This window comes from Ursus arctos, unplaced genomic scaffold (genome assembly GCF_023065955.2).
Source record: "Ursus arctos isolate Adak ecotype North America unplaced genomic scaffold, UrsArc2.0 scaffold_20, whole genome shotgun sequence".
Taxonomy (NCBI): Eukaryota; Metazoa; Chordata; class Mammalia; order Carnivora; family Ursidae; genus Ursus; species Ursus arctos.
Genome location: NW_026622875.1, coordinates 39181396 through 39204878, shown reverse-complemented (window position 1 = coordinate 39204878; position 23483 = coordinate 39181396). Strand labels below are relative to the sequence as shown.

Sequence of the window (23483 nt, the reverse complement as noted above, 5' to 3'; positions counted from 1 at the left end):
TTCTCTTAGAAAACCATGGTACAGTTCTCAAAATCAGAAAGTTTGACATTGACGCCTACTATTCTCTAATCTACAGGCTTTATGTAACTTTCACAAACCGTCCCCTCCCCACCCCCTGTTCACTGCGGGAGGGGAGGTAGAGGCTGAGACCAGGGCCAGGGAAAGGATTGTCCTTTCATGAGGCTTTCACGGGTGTCAACCCTCCTGACAGGGCCGGTCCAGGCCACCACCGTGTGTTCCTTATGCCAATTCTGTTTCTGGTCCGGTACCCATGCCAGGATTATGTATTGCATGTAGCTTTTGTGACTCTTTTGTCTGCTTTAATCTGTAGTGGTTTCATGACCTTTCTCTTTTCTCATGACATTGATATGTTTGAAGAATGCATGCCTATGATTTTGTAGAGCGTCCCTCAGGGTTTGAGGGATGTTTCCTCCTGATTAGAATCAGATTATGTATTTTTGGCAAAAATGCTAAAAAAATTGTATCCCATGATGTTTGTTCCTATAAAAATTTAAGTGTGTGGTTCAGAAGTGTTTTGCAATCTTCCAAACCGCCCACGTGTTCATGTGAGGAGGTTTCTATCGTTATCAATGAGCTCGATCATGATCTCACGGGGTTGGAAGAAAGTGCGTTTTCTGGAAGCCCACTTATGAAGCAGCCATTCAATAGCCTAAGGATGAATGTCTCAAGAGTCAAAGTTATTTGTTGCTCTGTCACCTATGAGGTTTTTACGGCTTGTTTTTACGGCATGATACCTCACTGGGGGACACCCTTTCTTTGTAGTAGGGACAGAAGGAAGATTCTCTGTGGTCTGAAGACCTCTGAGGATAACACTTAGATGCTGCTTCTTTATTCACTTCTCGTGTTTAACTGGACCTTCTTTTCTTTCCACAATCCAATCTTACTTAATGACAAAACAATCGAGATTGGAATGTATCTTTGGTTGACCTTGATATCTACTATGTATTTTTCTAGATTATTTTAACATTTGAGATAAAATGAAGAACGCAATTCACCATTTCTAGATGTGGTCCAGGGTACCAACATGAAGTAGATCCAGTAGATTTGAAAACTCCTTTACAAATCCTCTTTTATTCATCTCTTTCGTGAAGGCCCGGTCCAAATATCACTTCCTCTGTGCTTGTTTCTCCATTCCCCCTCAGAATGAATCGTTTCTTTCCTCATGCTGTCATGAAATGTTGCTATACCGAAGCATCTACTGGGCACTACCTAATCTTACTACAGCTTCAAAACATGCCTATGTAATTCACCAGGGATTGAGATCATCTTGATTTATACCAAAAATGTTCTTAAGTGTATTCTGTGTGCCCCGTGCTGCACTGTGTGTTGAGAATAAAAAGTTGAATGACACTGCTTCCAGCATGGGGTTTCCAAACAGACGTGTTGGACGAGATTTGGGTCTAGACTTGAAATGCACAGCAACTCTGTTGACAACCAAGCAATAATGAAAATTCTACTGGCCGACTGACATTTGTCTTAGAGAAGAATAATAAAGAAATTAACCTATGCTGTTTCAGAAATAGTAATCAGTAATCAGTAATATAATCTTAACACAACACATGAAGTATTTGGTGTGTCAGATACTGTCTTCTGCTTGTTGATATGTCTTTTTAATTGGGTTGCAAATTTCAGAGGAAGCCCCTGTCTTCCTCTTGTACATGGTATAGATATATAAATGACGTGAACTTTTAAAGTTTTTTTATTTTGATAATCAGTTTTAATTAGCTCAAGCTATTTGTAAGCCCGCATCTATTTTCATAAAGCTTTATTAAGATACAATTTACATACCATAAAATTCCTCTGTTTTAAGTGTACAGTTCCATAATTGTTAGTGTATTTACAGAGTTTTGCAATCATCACCACAACCTTATTTTAGAACATTTCCATCATCCCAAAGAAACTTACAGCTGATTTAGTTATTTTTCCTTTCTGTACTCAGTCCCTGGCAACCACTCGTCTACTTTCTGTCCCTACAGATGTGCCTTTACTGAGCTGCACAAAAATGGAATCACACAACAGGACTCACATCTTTCTCTTGGCACATTGTTTCTGAGGTTCATCCACATGGTAGCGTGCAGCATTACTTCGTTTGAACTTTTTACCTTTCATTATTCTTCATAACATTTTTAAGTATAAGTGTAAGAATGGAGCCTTTAATGAACAAAGAATAAATCTTTTGAAAACGACATCAATTGTGGCAGAGCCTCGATTTTGCACTAGTTGTTCTTAAAGGTGAAAAAGCAAAGTAAATGCAGATGACTCAATCATTCATTCATTATTCCTATTATTAGGGAAATTTGTTTTAAAATTAATCTCTGACATGTTATTCTGGAATAAAGAAAGTATACTATAGCTGTTAAATGTCAAAACCATTCCACTCAAACAACCCATCTTAACTTTTCAAATCAAGTCCATCAGTGTGAATTACAATGAAATAATCATCTTAACAAATTAAACTAAGTCAAAATGGATCTACTTGCTTTCATTAATTAAAGAGTACATAAAATGAGGGGCTATATGATATTCATATAAAGCATAAATGATATTCATAAAAAAGTAAAATATTGAAGAGGTTTTTTTCCTAGAGGTAGAGGGAAATATATTGATTAAAATAAATATATAAAGAGGCATTAAATTAAGCTCATCTTGGAAAAACAAATAAATCATCATAGTGACCTTGGAATTGTATTGAAACCTATAAATATTTTTCTCTTAGAAAAACAGTATGAGAAAATGGGACAAGCAAGTTCTAGAATAGCAAATTAAGAGCCAAAATCTCTACATTAACATCTTCCCTTGGCGGTTACATAAGGGTGAAAAAACTAACCCCTTGGTTTCCGCTCTGTAAAATGAATGGAAATATCTTCACCACCAGTCGTATTGTTTGGTTATGAAGACAATATGCAATAGACCTCGTCATTATTATTTAGCCAGTGTTCCAATTAAAGTTACACCAAACTGAAACTTTATTGTATGTTTTCTAGACTATGATGCAACCTTCATCAGACTATATTAGCCATTAAAGGTTTGCTTTTGAATCGTATGTTCATTCATATGATTCAAGAGCGAACATTCCATTGTTGGCTTAGAAAAGAGACAAATTCAATGCTGATAACATTGATCTGAAATATATTTCAGAAACCTTACTTCTCTTTCAACCCATAGCTGTAAGAGTGCTAGTCTGTATTCACTTCTGTATACCTACGTTTTTGATTTGGTCTAGATCCTGGTTCTCAGACTTTAGTCTGCATCAGAATCCTTGGGAGGACATGCCCCCACATGCACTGTTGATCTCACCCTGCAGTGTCTGATTCAGTGGGTCTGGGGTCGGGCTGGAGAATTTGCACTTATAAGAAGTTCCAGGAGATGCAAATCCTGCTGGTTCAGGAACCACTTTTAGAACCACTGACCTAAGGCTTGTGGAGTCTATTTTACAATCTTTGTGGAACTACAAAAGGCTGTTTGCTTTAATCCACTCATTCTATAAATTGACATATTTCATCTAGTAGAAAGCTACTGTAACTGGGTCTGTGGTATCTTTTGCGTGATTGTGCCAAGACAGCCATTCCACCTTAATGAAGTAAAACACAACCTCCAGACCTCAGGCTTGGAAAGAGTGTCCAAGCTGAGGAAGCCGCTAGGACTGCGCTGTGGGAACTTCCTTCTCCTCGGACAGCTCTCAGTTCAGTTACTGGGGCTGCTTCCAACATTTTGTGCCCCAGGAGTGTCTTGTTCCCACTTCAGTGTTCTCATCAGGGCCCTTTCTTTCCCAGTGCACCCAGATCACAATCCATTCCCCTTATACCAGTAAACCATGTTGTCACTTTTTCAAGTGCATTTTTGTAAAAGTGAATTCTGCTTGGTGATGGATTGCAAACAAACCCCCCCCCCCAGTATCCTTTCATAGAGCTGTAACAGGCTGGCACTATCAAAAAGCTTTTATCAAATACTAAAGGAGAAAAAAAAAAAGCAAATTAGAAACATAGAGTACAAGTTGTTTGATAAGAGGAGGGCTTTGAGTTTCTATTCCTACAAAACAGAAGCAGTTGCAGAGCCCAAAGGCCCCAGTCTTGTGCTGTGGCCTCTTGGGATTTGCACTACCTTGTGTCCCACCTGCCTCTTCTGACCAGTAACTTTCCTCCTTGGTAAAAACCAAAAAACAGGACACTCCCCTCGGCAGCTTCCCAGGCCCCTCCTCTCTGTCCCTGGTGTGTAGTCTGAGAAAAACACCACTCTTCCAGGTGATCTGTCCCTACAAATGACCTTACCTCCAGCAATATAGTCATAAAACAGAATTCTGTGTTTCTGAAAGTGTGTCTCGTGGAACACTTGTAACAGATGTAAGAAGACAGACAGGGTTCTATAATCAGATGTGTTTGGGAAATGCTGAGTCACATGAGGTCATACAAAGTTCGACAGTTTTCATTTGTGATTCTCTCAGAAAGGGATATACAATGCATATTTCCCAAATTCATTTGACCACAGAACCTCTTTTTATTGCTTTTTCTTCAAAGTGTCTCTTGGAACTGGTATTATGGACCACTTTGGAGACATCATCTGAATGTTAATCCAGTCCCACAGTGTCCACTTAATGAGGATCACACAATCAAAATAATCAAGGAGAGAGTGACTTGTGCTAATTAATGCACCTGGGACTGAGGAAGTAAAAAGTTCCAAAATGGTTTGAGTTGAGCATGAGCCCATGGACTTAAGATTTTATATCAGTTCTTAAGGGGAGCATCAAATCCCCTTAATTCCCTTCCTTCCTCTAAGGCAGTATATATCTTGGAGGAAGAACCGATGCCCTTACTCCTAGGTTGGAGGTAGACAGGGAAAGTAAGGAGTCAAGAAGACACCAAGGCTTTGTGCTTAAACTCCTGTCTAGGTGGATGGTCGTACCTAGATGGGAAGACTGCAGGAAGAACAGGTTTTAGAAAGAATGAAGTCGGAGATGCCTATTGGTGTGCCAATGGACATGTCAAGTTGACAGCTGGACAGCAGATTCTGGTTTTAGAGGAGACATCTGGGATGGAGACATACATTTGGATGTCATTTACCTATTTATTGAAAGCCATTAGAGTGGATGAGATCGCCTACAACAGATGGTGGCAAACTTCTCTAAAGTGCCACATACTAATTATTTTCAGCAAGCCATACGGTCTCTGTTACAATTACTCAACTCTGCCACTGTAGCATGGAGTAGCTATAGAAGCAGCCATAGATGATATGGAAATGAATGAGCATGACTGTGTTTCAATAAAACTTTATTTATAAAACAGGTAGCGGCCTATATTTGGTCTGTCAGCCAAAGCTTGCTGACTCCTAACCTAGAGTGAAAATGTAGACTCAAAAAAGAAAGTCCAAGACAGAGCCTAAGGCACTTCAATAATGACAATTATTATATATACGTAATTATGTCACTTACTATGCCAGTCACTGTTCTAAATGCTTTACTTATATAGACTCACTTCATCTTCACAGTAACTGATGAGGTGGGTACCATTATCACTGTTTTATAAAGGAGAAAGCAGGGGCGCCTGGGTGGCACCGTCGTTAAGCGTCTGCCTTCCACTCAGGGCTTGATCCCAGCGTTCTGGGATTGAGCCCCACATCAGGCTTCTCCACTAGGAGCCTGCTTCTTCCTCTCCCACTCCCCCTGATTGTGTTCCCTCTCTCGCTGGCTGTTTGTCTCTGTCAAAATAAATAAATAAAACCTTAAAAAAAAAAAAAAAAAGAAAAAGCAGTTACCTAAATGAAAAGTTTATTTCTCTCTCTTGAGAAAAAAAAAGTGCAGGGGCACCTGGGTGGCTCAGTCAGTTAAGCGGCGGCCTTTGGCTCAGATCATGATCCCAGGGTCCTGGGACTGAGCCCCACATTGGGCTCCCTGCTCAGCAGGAAGTCAGCTTCTCTCTCTTCCTCTGCCCCTCCCCCCACTTGTAAGGGCACGCTCTCTCTCTCTCTCACAAATAAATAAAAAAAATTTTTTTTAAGTGCAGAGGTTCACAATCTGGACTAGTATGGCAGTTCTGTGGCAGTTCTAGGTTCAGCAACGTAGGTTCCTTCCAGCCCATTCTTCTACCACCTAGAATACAGAGGTCATTCTAATAGGTCAAAATGGTGGCTAGGGCTCCAGCCATCATATCCACATTCCAACAGCTGGAAGAAGGAACAAAAAAGAAGCAAATGGTATGCACCAGTTGTTTTTTAAGTTTCATAGAAACCACCTTACAACATTTCTTCTGCTACATCTTATTGGCCAGAAGTTTTTCACAGACACTTCTAGGTGCAAGGGACACTGGGAAACAAAAGTTTCTTCCCAAAGGCCATTGCATAACTAAAATTTAGATGTTCTATTACTAAAGCGGGAAGTAGGAAAGTTATTAGAGTAGAAGCTAGCATAAACAATTTATGTTTATTAAATCTTTTTCCTTATGTGCCCTTTTGCAAGTATCGTTGATAACACTCTCCCCAAGACATTTCTGCTCAACTGTCTCGTATCTCTGGCCTCCACTGTTGAAGTCCTGTGTCCTCTTCAAAAGCCAACTCACAGGTCCCCTCTTCCATGACACTATGCCCAACTTGCTAGGCAGATTCTTCCCACAGTCCCAAGCCACAGTTACCACACTTCCTTGGATTTAGTTCTCTCCTGGTCTCTCTTTAGCCTGTCCCCTCTGCTCAACTAGACAGCTCAAGGGCAGGTGAAGTCAGGTCGAGGTGCGGAGGGTAAATTTTTAAGAACTAAGGGAAATATGCAGCAAAACTGCAAATGAAGAAACAGTTAAGTATGGAGGACGCCCTGGTGTGGGAGAAAGGGGCCATGGTTGGGCACCCAGGAGAACAGCAGTTCTCAAATTTGGCTGCCTGTGGAAATAACCCAAGAAACTTTAAAAAAAATCTTGATGCTCACGTTTCACCCCATCCTGATTAAATCAGAATTTCTGGGCGTGACCCCTAGGCATCAACTTTTTTCTAAAGTGCATGGGTATTGCCAACGTGCGGCCTTATTTAAGAAACAACACAGATGAAAACAGAGGAAAAGACACTGAAAGAAGCCTCTTTCCTCCTTCAGAGACCTTGAGGGTTTGTTGTTCACCTACAAGGTTTTCCAAGCAGTATCGTTAGTCTTATCCTTTTAGGTTATTTCCTTCCAGCTGAAGGCAGAGATGCATTTACATAATAAATTATTATTGATTGGAACACTTCTAATGAGAGTTATTAAAGCCCTCCCAAGTTTATTTCAGGCAGTTTGATGCACTATGGGTCAAATAACTCTCAAGCTTCCCCTTAAGTAACTAAATTAGAGTAGTCAGCCAGGGAAATAAGAAAACAATCTTACTGAAGCTCACCTCGTTTGTGACACATAATATGTTTAAATTGCTTTATCGACTTTACAGAGAAGCGTGCCAGATCGATCACAAGTGACAGTACTGTGATTGCTTTTATCAGGATGTGAGGGGCCATATTTCAAATTCAGTGTGAGTGTTGGACTCCATTTTCAGCTCACAGTAATGAGAGTTCTGTGCACTTGCTACACGTAAAGAACATCCCCCATTCTTGGAACAAGAAGGAGTGCATTCCAGAAAGTTTTGTACTGCTTTCTCCAAAAGATAAAAGTTAGGAAGGGAGCTCTCTTAAATATACTTGAAACTTCTTTTTTCCTGTTCAAAGATTTCTGAGGGGATGCAGGATTGTTCTAATTCCATGACTCTCAGGGGTCTTCCACGCTTTTTGTAAAAATGGAGGAAAAAATGTTTTGGAGTCGTTCTTTCCCTCTTCGCTGCAGTATGTATATCCAGTTTGGGGGCAGAATTTAAGGCTCTGATTTTCCAAGCACATTTGGAGATTTCTGGAAATTGTTTTTAAGTGTTCCTTTGGCATGAAAGTTGAGACTCTGGCTTTGGTTGATATTGTTACTGGTGAAAAGCAAGAAATCGCTTGGATCTGTGCCTTCAGTGAAATAGAAAAGGAGCCAGGAAACGCACTGGCAAAACTGCAGAATTGGACGGTTCCGCCAGGCAGCTCCGAACCAGAAAAAGAGGCCTTGGAACATGTGTGTTTGCCAGGAAAGAAAACTGCTTTATTGAAAGGTTAATTTTCAGATTAGTTTGGGGAAATTTGAGATAAATAAATGAAATCAGACAAAAAAACATAAGGCCTGGATCCTTTTTCCCGGGGTTTTCAGAAAATAGTCACTGCTTCCAATGAAATGTTTTGACATTTTCAGCAGGGAGAAAATGTTAATTGTAATGTTATGTGTATGTGTTCTTAAAAACACTGGCGAATAAATCTTTTATTCGTTTTAGGAGTAATCAGAGAGTAAAAACACTATTAGAATGTTAGCTATGTTCATTATTCCTTATGGTCACTTTCCTGTGTCTGGGATGTTGCAGTTCATTTTCCCGATTCAAATGTACCAATTTGGAGAACATTCCTTTACTTGTCTTACAGTTCAGTTGCAATTTTTCGAGGAGTCTTATTACTAAACATCTATGGGGTTGGCTTGGGTTTCTCCCCTTGTTCTGTCTCATTTGTTGCTTGCTCTCTTCCCTTGGATCAGTGGCTCCTTTACTGTGTTTACAAAATCATCAGCACTTGGGGCACCTGGGTGGCTCAGTCAGTTAAGCGTCTGCCTTTGGCTCAGGTCACGATCCCAGGGTCCTGGGATTGAACCCCACGGCTGGCTTCCAGCCCAGCAGGGAGTCTGCTTGCCCTCTCGCTCTGCCTCTCCCCCTGCTCGTTCTCTCTCAACCTCTCTCTCTCTCAATAAATAAAATCTTTAAAACAAACACAAAAAAATAAAATCATCAGCACTTAAAGACTCCCTTGCATGTTAGTGGCCCACTGACTAAGTATATTAAATACGTGTGCTACTGAGCTCCTTAGTGGCAAGGGCTGGATCGACTTTTGGAACAGCCATCTCTGCTCCCACCACCTCTCTGCTTTGTACTTAACAGACACTCCGTAGGTGTTTGTTGAATGACTGTCATTCATACTCTCCTTTCTCCGGTCATATATCCCTGTCCCAGAATCCCATGTTGCAGTTGACTAGAGTTTCCTATCCAAAGGGGAGGTCTTACTGCTGAGTAGTACAATATTACATAGTCTGTGGTCCCTTAGGAGGGAAATACCAACAAGGTCACACATTCATGGGTCGGCAGAAACCCAAATGTAAATGTCACCACCTGAGTCCCAGCCCTGCAAACTGAGTTTCTGGAAGAAAGAGAAAGAACACTTAGCTTCAAAGAAAGCAGCTTTGGCCCTTACTGAACCGTGATCTAGAACACATGCATATAGTGGGCATCCACATGCTTGTCCACATGGAGAAAAAGCCCTGAGTAATCATCTTAGTTAGCAAGCAGTCAGGGTCTAATTTGTTCGCATCTTAGTGAAAAGATACAGTGATTCTTATGGAGAATGCTATTCCCTCTTAAAGATCATTGTCTTTAAACCTCAAGCGCGTGAATACTACTTAAATCACATTTAAGCTTGAAAATAATCTCAAAAGCAGATTGATTGGAATAAAATGACAAATGTACATAGTTTCCCACATACTACCTCTAAGAGTGCTGGTAAGCACAAACGGGGGGGGGGGGGTAACATTTAAAGGCACCAGCACATACTCTCCCTCGTGTGCTTATAAACAAAACATAAAAGCAAAATGAGCAAAGCTAATTTAAGCTTTAGGTTTCATGTAGATTAGTGCTAACGATGTAGAAAATTATCCGCGGCAAGGAACAAAACAGAACTCACTCACAGACACCAGTGGCATTTTCAGAAGTGTCTTTCCTTGGCATGTTTCTAAAACTTGTGGGACCTGTGTGTCATTAGGAGGATGGTTGGATCCTGCCATTAAAAGCCAATCAGTAACATTCAACAGATTTAACCACCAACACTTGCATGACTAGATTAATGTTTTGGAGTCAGTCATCGGGCTCGTTATTACTGGGATTTTCTCTGGGTCATGCTAATAAACCGGATTATTGATTTTAGGATTTTCTGTGTATCCAAGGATATTGTCTAAGATGTCTTTACAAGGTTTCATGCTTAAGTTGTCAACCAAAATGACATCACAATGAGTAATCATTTTCTAATCATGTTAAAAGGGGTTAAAAACAGCGTATAAAATGAATCTTCCCGGCTTTGGAGGAGCGGGAGCATTCTTGCTGTCACTCCTCCTGCTGGGTGACGGTCCTCCCTACCTGTGTACCATCTTCCCCAGGAATTAGCTGCGTTCTCAGCTTAAGACCTTTGATAGTCAGAAATCTGCTTTCCAATATGTTTGAATGGCAGCAGAGCTCAAAAGACACCTCAATCTAAATAGGATTTGAGCCCATCAGGTGCTATTCCAAAGTAAAGCAGGCTGGGTGGCTGTGCTGCTGGTGGTGTTTATTCATCTTTCCTTCTCGTTTCATGCGTATGGATGGACGCTTCTCGGCGTATATGCCCGGCTCTAAGGGCGTATGGGGCTGGTGAATGCATGGGTAGAGTGTGTGTATATGTAAAGTAGAAACTGAACCAGGGTCACAAAATGAACTACTGTATGCAAGAAGTATATGAAGTGCACCCAGCTGCCGGCAGCAATTGCTACATGCAGGCCACTGATTATTACACGTATTTTGAAGATAGTCCGGGTTACAGTGGTTGCAACGCTCAGGCTGTGCCCAGTAACAACATATATATGGAACAGGCCTGGGCCGTGAATCAGCCTTATACCTGTAGTTACCCTGGAAACATGCTGAAAAGCAAGGACTCTGATTTGGACATGGCCCTGAATCAATACAGCCAACCTGAGTATTTCACTGAAGAAAAGCCTACTTTTTCTCAAGTGCAGTCGCCATCGTACTCTCAAAAAAAAGGTAGGGACCATTTTACTTGAATTTGTTAAAAGTTTCTGTGTTTATTTCTGTTGTGTTTTGAAGTTACAGTTTGCATCGGCTTTGTCAAATCTTTGACTTTGAACGCTGAATGTTCGAAATTAAAAGCAGCAATAAAGAGAAAGGTTGCTAGGTGATTGAAAGGGGTCCGTGAGCAGCAAAGATTTCCAAGCACTTTTTTCCCAAGCATGTATGAGAGCTGGATTGAGCTGATTTTTTAAGCTGTGTGTGCATATGTATATATACATTTGTGTGTGTGTGTGTGTGTGTGTGTGTGTGTATTGCCCCAAATGAATATGGTCAGTTTCTTTGCTAAAGAAAATATGTAAAAGTCTTCCCCTTGGTGGATAGACACTGTGGCTTTTGAAGTGGGATAATTTTCCCCAGTTCAGGCTCAGATCAAAAACTCATTTGCCTTTTCTTGGTATTTCATATTAAAAGCTTATTTTAGTTAACTAATAAAATATTTTAGTGATTTTTAATGGTAGTATAATGTTGATATGTTAGATTTTATAATTGTTCATCTTTATATATTTACTGATCCATGTAAGCTGTAAAGAATCTACTTGTGACCATATTAAGCTGTAAGAATGTAAAACTCAAGAAGGAGCTAATATGCTTTCCATTGCCATTTTTTTCCCTAAAGTTTCACGGGTCTGGAATCATGTCAAATGAATTCCCTATATGAAAGCAAGAGAAATATCCTTCAAAATATCCAAAGTGAAAACAAGCACAATATCCATTTATTTTAATAGACACTGTGGCTTTACATTGCTGTGTAATTTTCTATCAATGGGACATTTCTTGTCTACCAAAAAAGAAAAGAAAAGAAGCAAGTAGGTAGTACTCAGGGAACTTAGTAGCATCTGTCAGATATTTTGGAAATAACTTAAATTCTATTCTATTCTTAAATATGCCAGAAACTGGTTTTTTCTGTGTACAATCTACAGGATATTGCATAGGAAACCAAATTTACAGGTTTCTATAATTTGAAAAATATGATGCCCATTGATCCTCAAAGGTGAATTCTCTGCGAAATTATCTTAAAACAGAATATGGCTTGGTTGATTAGGGTTCCTATAAAAATTATCATTTGCTTTTCTTACTGTGACTCTGTAATTAAAAGTAGCCTGTTTTGAAAACGAAATCTAAAAAAAAAAAACAAAAGACAAAACCTCAAACTCAAATTCCCGTTTGTTGTTACCTTAGACTGTGTTTGGATTTTCTGTGCTGTTCTCCACCTTCCAAATATGAAATATGAAGGGAATTACAGCAGAAAACATATTCAGAGTAATTCGTCTGCATTTTCATTTAGTTTCACATCCTCTAGAAGGGTATCAGAATTTCTCTCATTTATTACAAAGGGCACACCACAGAAGTCCCCTACTGGGAACATTTGAGATAGATTGAATGTGTGCTTTCTATTTCATTTAATATTACACTTATAAGTAATTTATCTTTGAAAAGAAAAAGTTAACATTGCTTCATTAGACATGTCTGGATATGCCTCTCACAGTGTTGTGGGATCTCAAGATAATATTGGTGCCTGCCTCTCTATTGGGGCATTCTGCTATTCTTAAAAATTCCTGCAAAATTTTTCAGGCTCTTTTACTCTTTTTTTTCTTTTGTCTTTTCATGATATTTACTTCAAGCAGTGCTGGAGAATATTTGCTCATAAAACGTTAAACCAGAGATTCTTTGCTAATTAATTTGACACTTGAACTAAAGGCTAAGACACATTGTATGCATATATTGATGTAATTTCCCAAAGCCATATGCCATTGAAAGGCCACGGCCACCTGCCAAACTCACTAAATCAAAGCAGGCAAATATTCTTAAATGCGCCATTATTTACTGTTACAAGTCTTTAAGCAAATCCCAGTAAAACTAAACCCAGCTGTTAACTGTCTCTTAGGACAAAAGGTCGTACCCAACACGTTTATCCATATTGATCCATTATTGATTTTTGTTGTTGTTGGAGGACATCAGTAGTATCTCCTTAAGGCAAAATTAAGACTATAAACAGGTGTTCAGTGGGGCAGGCCTCATTATTGCGATTGGATTTTTATCCGTTTTCATGAAATTCATAATTGTTTCGTCTGGGTTTGTTGCTGTCACTATAGCGCTATACACTCTTCAATAGCACAGCTGTCTTAACTTTGTCATTTTTTTAAAGGATGGTTTATTCTTTAGCATTTAATTGGAATTTTCTAGTGTATAGAAAATGATCATAATCTTGTAAAATAAACTTACTGTAAGTACACATAGACAAAATAAAAGAAGACTACAGAACCCAAAGTCAAGATTAGTTATCTTAACAGCAGGCTTTAGAATGACTTTTAGTTTTCTTTGTGTTGTTTTTGTGTGTTTTTATGTTTGTAGCCAAGAGGCAGAACTATTAGCAAGCTCCTGAAACATTGAGGACAGGAATGAAGAGTCAGAATTCAGTTCCTTGAATCAAATTTAAACTAAAACTTAAAGAAGGGGGGAGGGGCAGAGCAAGTATTATTTTCACTTTGAGGGAAGGCTAAAATACAGAATGTAATGTCTGTCTTTTTTTTTTTCACATAGAACATGAGAAAAACACATTTTTAATTTTTAAAAGTTAGGGACAAATAAAAAGAGGATAGGAGCTCCTCATTTTTATGTCTTTTTTTTTATTATTATGATATGTTAGTTGCCATACAGTATGTCATTAGCTTTTGATGTAGTGTTCCATGGTTCATTGCTTGCGTATAACGTTTCTTATGTGTTTCAAGTAACATCGCCTTGATTTGTTATGTGAAAATCAGCCATCGCAGCCAGTTCTGATCACTCCCTTCACCCTAACCCCTAGCTCAGGAGGAAGGGAAGGGGAGGTTTGGAAATCGGCCGGAGGGGAAGGGAATGGGCAACCGGGCTGTTATGTCTTCGTTGTGACCATGGTTCGGCATAGTTTAAAAGTCGGTATCTTTTTCTTTTGGGGGGGACCGGGGTGCGGTCACTGGCTGTTTCCATCAGAAATTCCAGTTACGTTCCCAAACAGCTTGAGTCTGGCTGCCCTGCAGGCGGCTTTGCCAGGCGGCCCCTGGGTCTGTTGAAATAGAAACGTTCCCTAGAGGGCCTGTCCTGTGTGACACCCTCTCCACGGGATTCTTGGCTTGACCTTCTGTGTGCCATCTTTATAGGAATTGCATGTCCAAAAAGTCTGTAGTGTGTTTGCATCAGAGTTGGTTATCATGACCAAGAGAATAAGAAATTCCTGTTTTTTTGAGTCCAGATCAAGGAGACGGGGTCCTCTTGTTTGGTTTGGGTTTTGACTACACATGTTCTTGTTCTAAAGCCATGTTATTAGTGTTGCAGAGAGAATATTAATAACCAAGCAGAAACTGCACCTAGAACTGTCCTTTCTGAATCTGTCTTTGCTGCCCCTCTGTCTCAGGGACAGGAATCTAATGTATGTGAATAATCGTGTAGACATTAGAAATGGAAATTAAATAGTAAGGTGAGGGATATTTGAAGTGACCCACATCAAGAGGACTGGATTAAAAAGAAGAGTGAAACCCCAAAGAAATATGTTCTCTAATTAGAATTTCCTTAGCCTCTTTCAAAGTCAGAGAAGGGTTGCTATACAGTAGAGTCGGACATAGGGCGGTTCCAAAGTCTGCCCAGAAAAAAAATGTTCCATGAGAAACAGAACCCTTAAGCCCTAGTTTCACACCCAATCTCTGGAGAGGCAGGCAGGAAAGAAACCAAAAAAAGGGGAAGATTCGTGAGTCTCCCAACCACATAATCACTCCCAGCCACAAACCTGAGGATGAAATGATTGCACACTATTTCCATTTCTTTCTCAACATTTCCCTCTCCTTCCCTTCCTGCCCCTCTTCCTCCTCTTTGTCTCCCCTGCCCCCCAATTCCCCTTTACCTCTCTCTTCCTCAGTCTTTCTCCTTCTGCCCCTCTCTCTCTTGTCCCTTCTCTTCCCCTCTAGTTGAATGTGTTTAATTTAAACACATACAATTAGTCTACCTAATGCACTAAGTGTTGCAGACATCATGTCTTTAAAGTATAATACTTGAGAAGTTAATGTAACTGCAGATTCTTCTATAATGCTTAGGTAATTGTAGGGATGCTGACGTAGGTTAGGATTTCAAATTAGGCACTGCCACCTGTATACTCTTAAGAGATAATACCACTCCAGAAAACAATAGAACCTTTTTTTAAAATACAAAATGCAATTTGCTGCTAAAAAGATTAAGTAAAAGTGCCTCCTCTCAGTATCTAGAACTGGAAGCAAAGTAAGGAACAGTTGTAGTTTCCAAACCTAGTCCAAGTGCAGTCCAAAGCATGAGCTGATTCTTCTGTCCTTTCTTTGCCAAGGGTTAGGTACCTGCCTTGTCAAAAGCATGTCCTTCAGAAATTTCACTGAATTCCGTAGCCTCATCCTAGAGCACCCATTGCCATTCCTCACAATGAAAGCTAATAGCAGGAGTCCAAGGCATGATGAGAAACTGAAGTCAGATGGCTACCAGGCTTGTGAAAGACTGTTGGAGCTGTTTATTTCCTGCATATGGGGTTCATGTCCACCACCTTGCATCCCCCAATGAATACTTTTCCACAAACTCAAAACTTTTTTTCTGAGCTCTCGGCATTCAGGTGTATTGAGCTTGAGGTCCCATTGCCTCCCACTCTACCACCTGTTCTGGTCTAGCTTTTATGACCCCCATCTTCTTGTACTGATACTAAGTACCAGTGCTCACTTAGTGTCCGTATTCTTCCTTTTCCAGACCCTCATGACTGCTGAGCTTCCGTGCGCTGTCCTTGGTACCACCCTCATCTCCACTCCCTCTGCACTGTACTAGCTGCTTTAGAGAATTTCCTGCTCTGCTGGAGACATGTGCTTTTGAGTGGTCACCCCACCCCACCCCCTTTCTTCATCTGCAGATACTTCCTGCCATGTTGCGCTGTCCTCTTCTCTCCATGGTCACCCCCCTTCTCAAAGCCTTCTGCTTCCAGCCACTCAGTGGCCGTGATTCCCTGCCCTCTGCACCCACCACGGGGCTCCTTCTCAAAGTTTCAAACCCTTTTCCATGCCCTGTTAGATCAAACACTAATGCCGCCAACTCTTCCGTACCCACAGAGAAGATTCTGGCTTCCCTGCCCTGAAGGGAAGTTTTGATTCTGGCTTTGTACTTCTGCTCACTCTCTCTTTTCCAAAAATCTTGGCCAGCTTCTCCATGTACCCTTCTGTCTGCCATACTTCCCTGAACTAATGATGCTTTTTCTAGCTACCAGCCACTGCCAGCCATACCCCAGTAAGTGCCCTGCCATTCTCAGCCTGCATCACCTCAGGTCACTAACTCAGCTCAGAACCTACCAGCTTCTTCTATTTAACCAGCACCACATTCTCTCCAACACCCTTACTCCCAGCTGGCCCTGGCTTCAAAGGCAGGTATCCCTTGTTTTATACAACAGTACTGAATCACTTGTGTGAACCACCTTTAAAAATTTTTTATATAATGCGTATGAGACCAGAGTTTCTCGACCTTGGCACTATGGACATTTGGGATCAGATGATCATTGTGGGGGCTGACCTGTGCCTTGTGGGATGCTTAGCAACATTCCTTGCTTCTATGCACTATATTCCAGTAGCACACAACTGTTCCCATCGTGTTATGACAACGAAGAGTTTGTCCAGATATTACCAACTGTACCGCTGGGGCGAAATCACCCCTGGTTGAGAACCTTTGCATTAAAAGAATGAAATATTAAGAGAACATCTGAAGTAGAGGATCTTTCAGTAACATGAAAATCCCTCCTCAGTTTTCATATTGAAAAGTCTAGGTTTTTGTATACCGAGTTGTTTCAAAGTGGAATACACTTGAACATACATATACATGCAACATACTACTTCCATATATGTCTTGTAGATCATTCCCATAGTCTGGATTCGGGTTCTCTTCATTATGTATGCTTGTTTATGTGAACTCTATCTAGATCATAAGCACTGTGAAGGCAATCACCTCCTTTACCTCACACTCTGTGAAGTGCACATCTATTATGACTGCAGGGTATACCTGCAGACAGACCAATAGAGCTTTTAACAACCATCATGGTATCCTGACGACAAATGCAACTGCTCATTCCCTTCCTTAAAGGGAAGAAGAGCTGATAGTCCACGTTTTTAGAGCTATAACCTTAAATCTCATTCTGAATGGATTTTCAGATAAAGAAAAAGCACCCATTTTTTCTCAAACATGCAGTATCTGAAGTAACTGTGGGAACTTCTGTGTAAGCCCAATGCCATAAGCTGACTCTCAGGGAAAATCAGAGGCAACTAGTACCCATTTCTGGTGACCCTTTCCACTGCCCTCTGGTTCCCCACTCTTCTAATACACTTTACCTTCCTGCTTTCCAACTCATCCCCTCTTTTAAAACAGGAAAAGACCTCATCCGTACCAGAGTTCTAAAACTCCAATGCCTACAACTGCCAGAGAGCTGATAGGAATGAAAGGCACAGTTGTTTCATAAGGACTGCTTAATTTAAATTTTTCAATCAACATGCATATTATATGTATGTTATATGATAAAAAATATTTTTAACTTTCATAAAGAAATATATTCTCTCTCCTTTTCCTTAAATTACTTTTGTCTTCTTGCTTTTGACAAAAATTTAAAATCTGTGAAATATTTCGTTACCTGTAAAAAGACATAATGCAAGCATAAACGTAAGTGACAAGTGGCATTTAGCTTCAGGGTTGGGGCACCATAGGGAGTGGTAGGGACTGTAGTAAACTCAAAAGTATGTCTCTTTCTTAGAAAATGGGCTGCCCTTCTCAGTTCAGTTGATTGTCATCCTTTGAGAATTTGGGCTCACTATTGCCAGATCTTCTGAATTTTCACAGGAAGCAGGAAATCTGGATTTCACCTGAAACGTCCTGGTTTTAAAAGTTGGCTGAGATTTTTAAACATTCTGCAATCTAAATGCTGTGAATGCCAGTGTCTGTGCCCCTTTGATTAAAATTTTGACTGAAACTCATTATACCAATCTACTCCTTTTCCTAGTGATTTGCATCTTCAAGTGTTTTAGTTCTAATTATGGATTGAAAGGTTATGTCAGCTACTAAAAACTTGAGTCGACAGGGACAAGGAAGTTTAGCTAGTGACTTCTGCATAAAACTGTATTATGCCCAAACTTAGCCCTAAAAATGAATATATTTTAGTTTCAGGAATTTTTGAGTCAGAAGAAATAATCTGAAACTTGCTTTGCTCCCCTTTTCTGCCCAAAGACTTCCAGATGGTGGAAATCCAGAGTCCTTTGTCATCATGTCCTCTCCCCTTTTCTAAATTAACACCTCTGATCTAGCATTCTTTCTGCTTCCTTTGTCCTCCTCTATCCCCAGTGTTTTAGAGTTGGAAGACTTAGGACTCCATGTCTTCCATCCCCCAGCAGCAAGGGCTTAGCCAGCCAGAGGGCAAGGTGGAAAGCAAAGATGCTCAGTGATTCCATGAGGGTAGTAGGGAACATGGAAAGATGGTTGGTGAAATGGGAGCCTCTGGGGCAGCTCTGCTGGAAATTTGCAGACAGCAATGAAAGAATACCTTTAAAGTTAATGTAGTTTCAGGTTTGTAGCCAGTGTCCAACACACTAGGGCCATGCATGTTTGTTAAATAAATTAACGGCTGACTGGATGGATGGATGGATGGATGGATACAGTGTTTCTCAGAGAGTTAAAATTAACATGATTCAAAACCTGGTACCTTATACTGAGAATTAAGTGTAAAAGGAATCAGCATTAGTATGTTGGGAAAAGGCTAAGAGATGAGCCATTCAAGATTTTTTACATACAAAAGAAATGACAGAGGGAAGAAGGTGCTAGTGGGGGGGACCTTAAATCAGAAGGGTCTGACTTGTCAGATGAATTGAGAAAGTTCAATATAAAATTGAAAGAATGACTAAACATGCTAATTATTTAGCTTCCTTAAGGGTATTCATATATAATCTTACCTGATATCCTGACCCAAACTACTCAGGATTCTTTGATGGCTCTAGGTTGATAGTTCCGCAAGATAAATCAGCAACATGGACCTCTCTGAACTGCCCAAAGTATTTCCGACCACCAGTGATAACCACTGCTCCTTTTAGATAGTTTTGCTTGGCAAGGGTCCTACACCAAAGGTAAGATCATCCAGATTGGAAATGGTCTCTGAACTCAGCTCCTCTCCCTTCTGCAATATCTAACTTCCTAGGCAGCACCTTCTCCTTTACATCTACCACCAAGATCAATCTGCCTTATGTTCTATTCCCTAAGTGTTGTGTGTTTGCCAAGGTGACAAGAGATGCCAGTGTTTCTTCTCCTAGGACCTGAGATGAGGTTGTAATTCACTCAAGAGAATTAAACTAGACAGCTTTCTGATTTTGCTCATACATGGGAAAGCCTTGAATCTAGTGCAAACCAAGAAACCAGCTTACTGCCCGTTGCATGATTTCTAGTGTAAATATACACAAATTTTCCTTCCACATACCGAGTCCCTCTGAGAGTCAAGTTTTTTAAAGTAATGTAAAGCTACATGGATAAACCTTGAAAACATTATGCTAAGTTAAAAGCCAGTCACAAAAGACCATAAAATGTATAATTTCATTTGTATGAAATATCTAGAATAGGCAATTCTGTAGAAACACAAATTAGTGGTTGCTTAGGATGGAGGGGCTGAAAGGGATAGGAGGAATGGGAGTAACTTGTAAAGGCACTGGGTTTCTTTGGTGGGTGATTAAAATGTTCTAAAATTGATTGTGGTGAGAATTTCACAACTCTGTGAATATAGAAAAAGCTATTGAATTGTATGGTATGTGAATTATATCTTAATGAAGTTGCTAACAAAAAAGGTGGGAAAATGTTAGTAATATTTGACCACGTTGACCTATTTTACATGCAAGATAATACTTGGCAACTAAGCAGACATTGCCAAGAGTCAAATTAAAAAAAATCTCCAAGTCTTTGTTGAACAAACAGATGGAGTTTGTTTTCATGATAATATGCTTGATAAAGTGGCAGCATAGTTTATTAGTCTAAAAAACAAGATATCTGAGCATGTAAAAGCTGGAGAAAACATATCACCCTTGGATTATCACATATTGACACGGGTCTTAATTGTTTTCTAGGGTGTTATTAACCATGTTCCTTCAACAGTCGCTTGGGATAATTTGCAGATACAATTCTCAGATGAGCAGTGTGGCTTCCAGGGCTGTGTTTCTCATCTTTGTTTCTAGACAGAACCAAATCCTGACATCTATTTAGTGTCCCTTCCTGGTAACAAAACTAGCACTACAGGTGCATTTTCCTTAGCAGGGCATATTTGGCCAGCGTGTGGCTTATATGGTAAGCATGAAAAAGGAAAAAGATGGGGACATAGAAATTAGGAGAGCAAGAAATGGTTAAGTTCTCTGGGAGAACTAGTTAACATGTAATATTGTCAAATAGATTCAGCAATCTTAAGAGAATCTTCACCTACCTATTAATTATGTGTGGGATGTTACTCCCTGATGGATGTTATTTAATGATGAATAATGGACTTAGGCATGATAATTGATGTATCATTGCCTGTGGTGACTGTTTTAGGTAAATAAGATGGTTCCGAGTTAATATTTTAGAGAAAAGAAAGAGATGGATGGGTTACACTAGTATGATCATATAAGCAACTGCAACCAACTTAAGTATATGTTTCTGTAAAAGTCGTGATGATTTCACTAAAGACATATGAAATCACCTATTCATCTACCCACCAAGAAGATAATCTAGGAAAAATAGGAGAACAAATCAAACCGCCCATCAGGCTAGCAGTCAGAAGATGGAAGGAGCTCCATTCCACTCACAGATTGAATTACCATTGGATTCCAGGATTCACAAGAACCTAAAGGTCAAACAGTTCAACCATCTATGTAAATTACTGAACTACAGGGAGGAGGAAATTTTCAGTATCTTACTGCCAACGCCACCAGATACAGCAGGCAAGTCATGAGGTAGAGTGAGAAATGGTGAGGGACCTGCATCTTAATGCTGGTTAATATTCTCTGGCCCTCCCAAGGCATGTCTCATAACGAATACAGTGTCTAACTGTATTACAATTGGTTCCTGAATATGAGAAGGATGTACCCTTACTTCTTTCTCCCTTATCTCTGCTGTGTGCTCCTGATACCAAGAATTGAAAAGTCCTCACTCCGATCAACTATATATAACCTCTATATATAAGAGATCAAGAGATAGCTTTCCTGACATGGATATATGTATTCCATCTACCTTTACTAGAAAGGTGTGTGTTTTAATAATTGAGTTACTTTGTTGCTTAAAAGTTACTTTGTGTTTTATAAGTCTGTGTTTCAATGCACCACACAAACACGTGTGCACACACTGTCACACATACTAATACAAGATGAAGAAACACCAAAATGCTACAGTGGTTATCTCCGTGGTAGAGAATTGACAGCCAAATTTGGTTTTTGCTCATTTATGTTTTTACTTTTTCTGTAATGAACCGTATTACTTGTATAATTTTTTTATTTAAAAAGAAAGTTTGTAAGAAACTAATACACACATTGCTTTTGATTCCTAAAGAGTGACCGCTGAATTCCATTGGTGTTATTAAGTCCAGAGTATCTCTGATCATTTTCTATATGATCCTCCCCCCACCACATTTGTAACTAGTTATTTCCCTGGGCACAGAACCCTGTTGGAATATTTTGTGGTATTTCTTCCTATGTATGGATTCCCCAAAATTGTATTTGGAATAAAGCAACGGACAGTGAGTTTTTCTGTAGATATTGTTAGATTTCTTATTAAATTTGAACCACAGCACCATCAGTTACCTAGCAAACAGTGGTACACAACCTTGGGACTTGGAGTTAACGAGAAACTTACCAGGAAGCACAGACTCTTTTGAATGTAATGGATAGTGGATTGTATAGCCCACAGTAGAAAGTGGAGCACATTATATAAAATTTAGACTGTAAATCTCCACTTTGGTAATGGTATCTGAATCAAACTGGCCTAGTCATTGTGATTTTCATTTCTATATTGTGGGGAAATGGTATTGCCCTTAAGCTCTCTTTAGTTGGGTCTCACTGTATTGAACTTAGTGATCAGAGCAAAGAAAAAGGACCAAATCTGGTTGATGAGTGAGCATGCATCTCCCCACATCACTAGGTCTTCGATGAGCTTCAATCTGGATGTCTTAGTTTTAATCTGAGTGGAATCTTGGTTTCTTTACCAAAAATCAAACTTTCTAATACAGTTTTCATTAGCCCTGAAGTTTGGGCCCCTGAATCTGCATTATCACCTCTTTCAGAAATCTTTTCTGAGATCTTTAGCCTTCTCAGGCACACCGCCAATCCTCAAGCCTACTCATTTGTAGGTTCCAGATATATCCCTCCTGCTCACATTCTTCGCCATTGGCCAACGGCCCTAGATCTTAAAAACTGTGATGCCATCCATAGAGGGAGCAGGTGTTAGACACTGGGGTTACAGCATAGAAGTTTTGATCCCTGCCCTCTAGCTGGAACTGTACAAACCTATAGTGAATCAAAGATTATGGTCAAAGGGAAGAAAAAATTCACTGGTAGTTATAATATAAATAATAAAGGACTACTACTGGGGAAGCACAAGAACGTATGTGAGTACCCAGTTTGGACTTGAGCTGGGGGGTAGGCAGGAAATCTTCTCAAAGGTTTCCCCTTTGTGATTCTGGACATAGCCTTATTCCAGTGCCTACCTCATGATATGCAGGTGATCTGTTATTGTCTTTTTCCTCACTGCACTGAAAGCTTCCCCAAGAATGAAAACTTAGCCATCTTTAGATCCTTAGCACAGTGCCTGGCACATAGTATACCCATATAAATGTTTGTCAAATGGAACCATTCTCTTTTATTTCCTTCATTTCTTTGTTTTTGTAATAACAGCTTTTTTGAAGCATATTCCACATACTATAGACCTCACACACTGAGAAACATATCCATGAAAAACAATGGTTTTTCATTCAGTGGTTTTTAGTATATTCAGAATTGTGCAACCATCAACACTATACAATTCCAGAACATTCCTGTCACCATGAAAAGAAACTCTGTACCCATTAGCAGTTACTCTCCATTCCCCCTCCCTCCAGGCCTTGTCATCCACTAATCTAATTTCTTTCTTTATTAATTTGCCTATTCTAGACATTTCATAGAAATGAAATCATACAATATGTGGCCTTTCATGCCCGGCTTCTTTTACAGAATGTTTTCATTTCATAAAGGTTCATCCATGTTGTAGCATGTGTCATTACTTCATCCTTCTCACAGCTGAATAATATTCCACTGTATGAATGTACTACCTTTTGTTTATCCACTCCTCATTTGATGGGCATTTGGGTTGTTTCCATCCTTTGGATATTATAAATAATGCTGCTTTGAACATTCATATACAGGTTTGTGTGTGAACATGTATTTTCAGTTCTCTTGGGAACACACCTAGGAGTGGAATTACTGGTCATATGTAACTTTATGTTTAACCTTTTGAAGAACAGCCAAACTATTTTCTAAGGCATATTTTACATTCCTACCAGCAATATATAAAGGT

The 23483-nt window shown here is 39.8% G+C and overlaps 1 protein-coding gene across 18 annotated transcripts in view; it reads left to right on the top strand.

Annotated features, from left to right (window-relative positions):
* The window catches only part of THRB (thyroid hormone receptor beta), a 375214-nt gene that overhangs the window by 313307 nt on the left and 38424 nt on the right, over positions 1–23483 (top strand). The window lies entirely within an intron of this gene.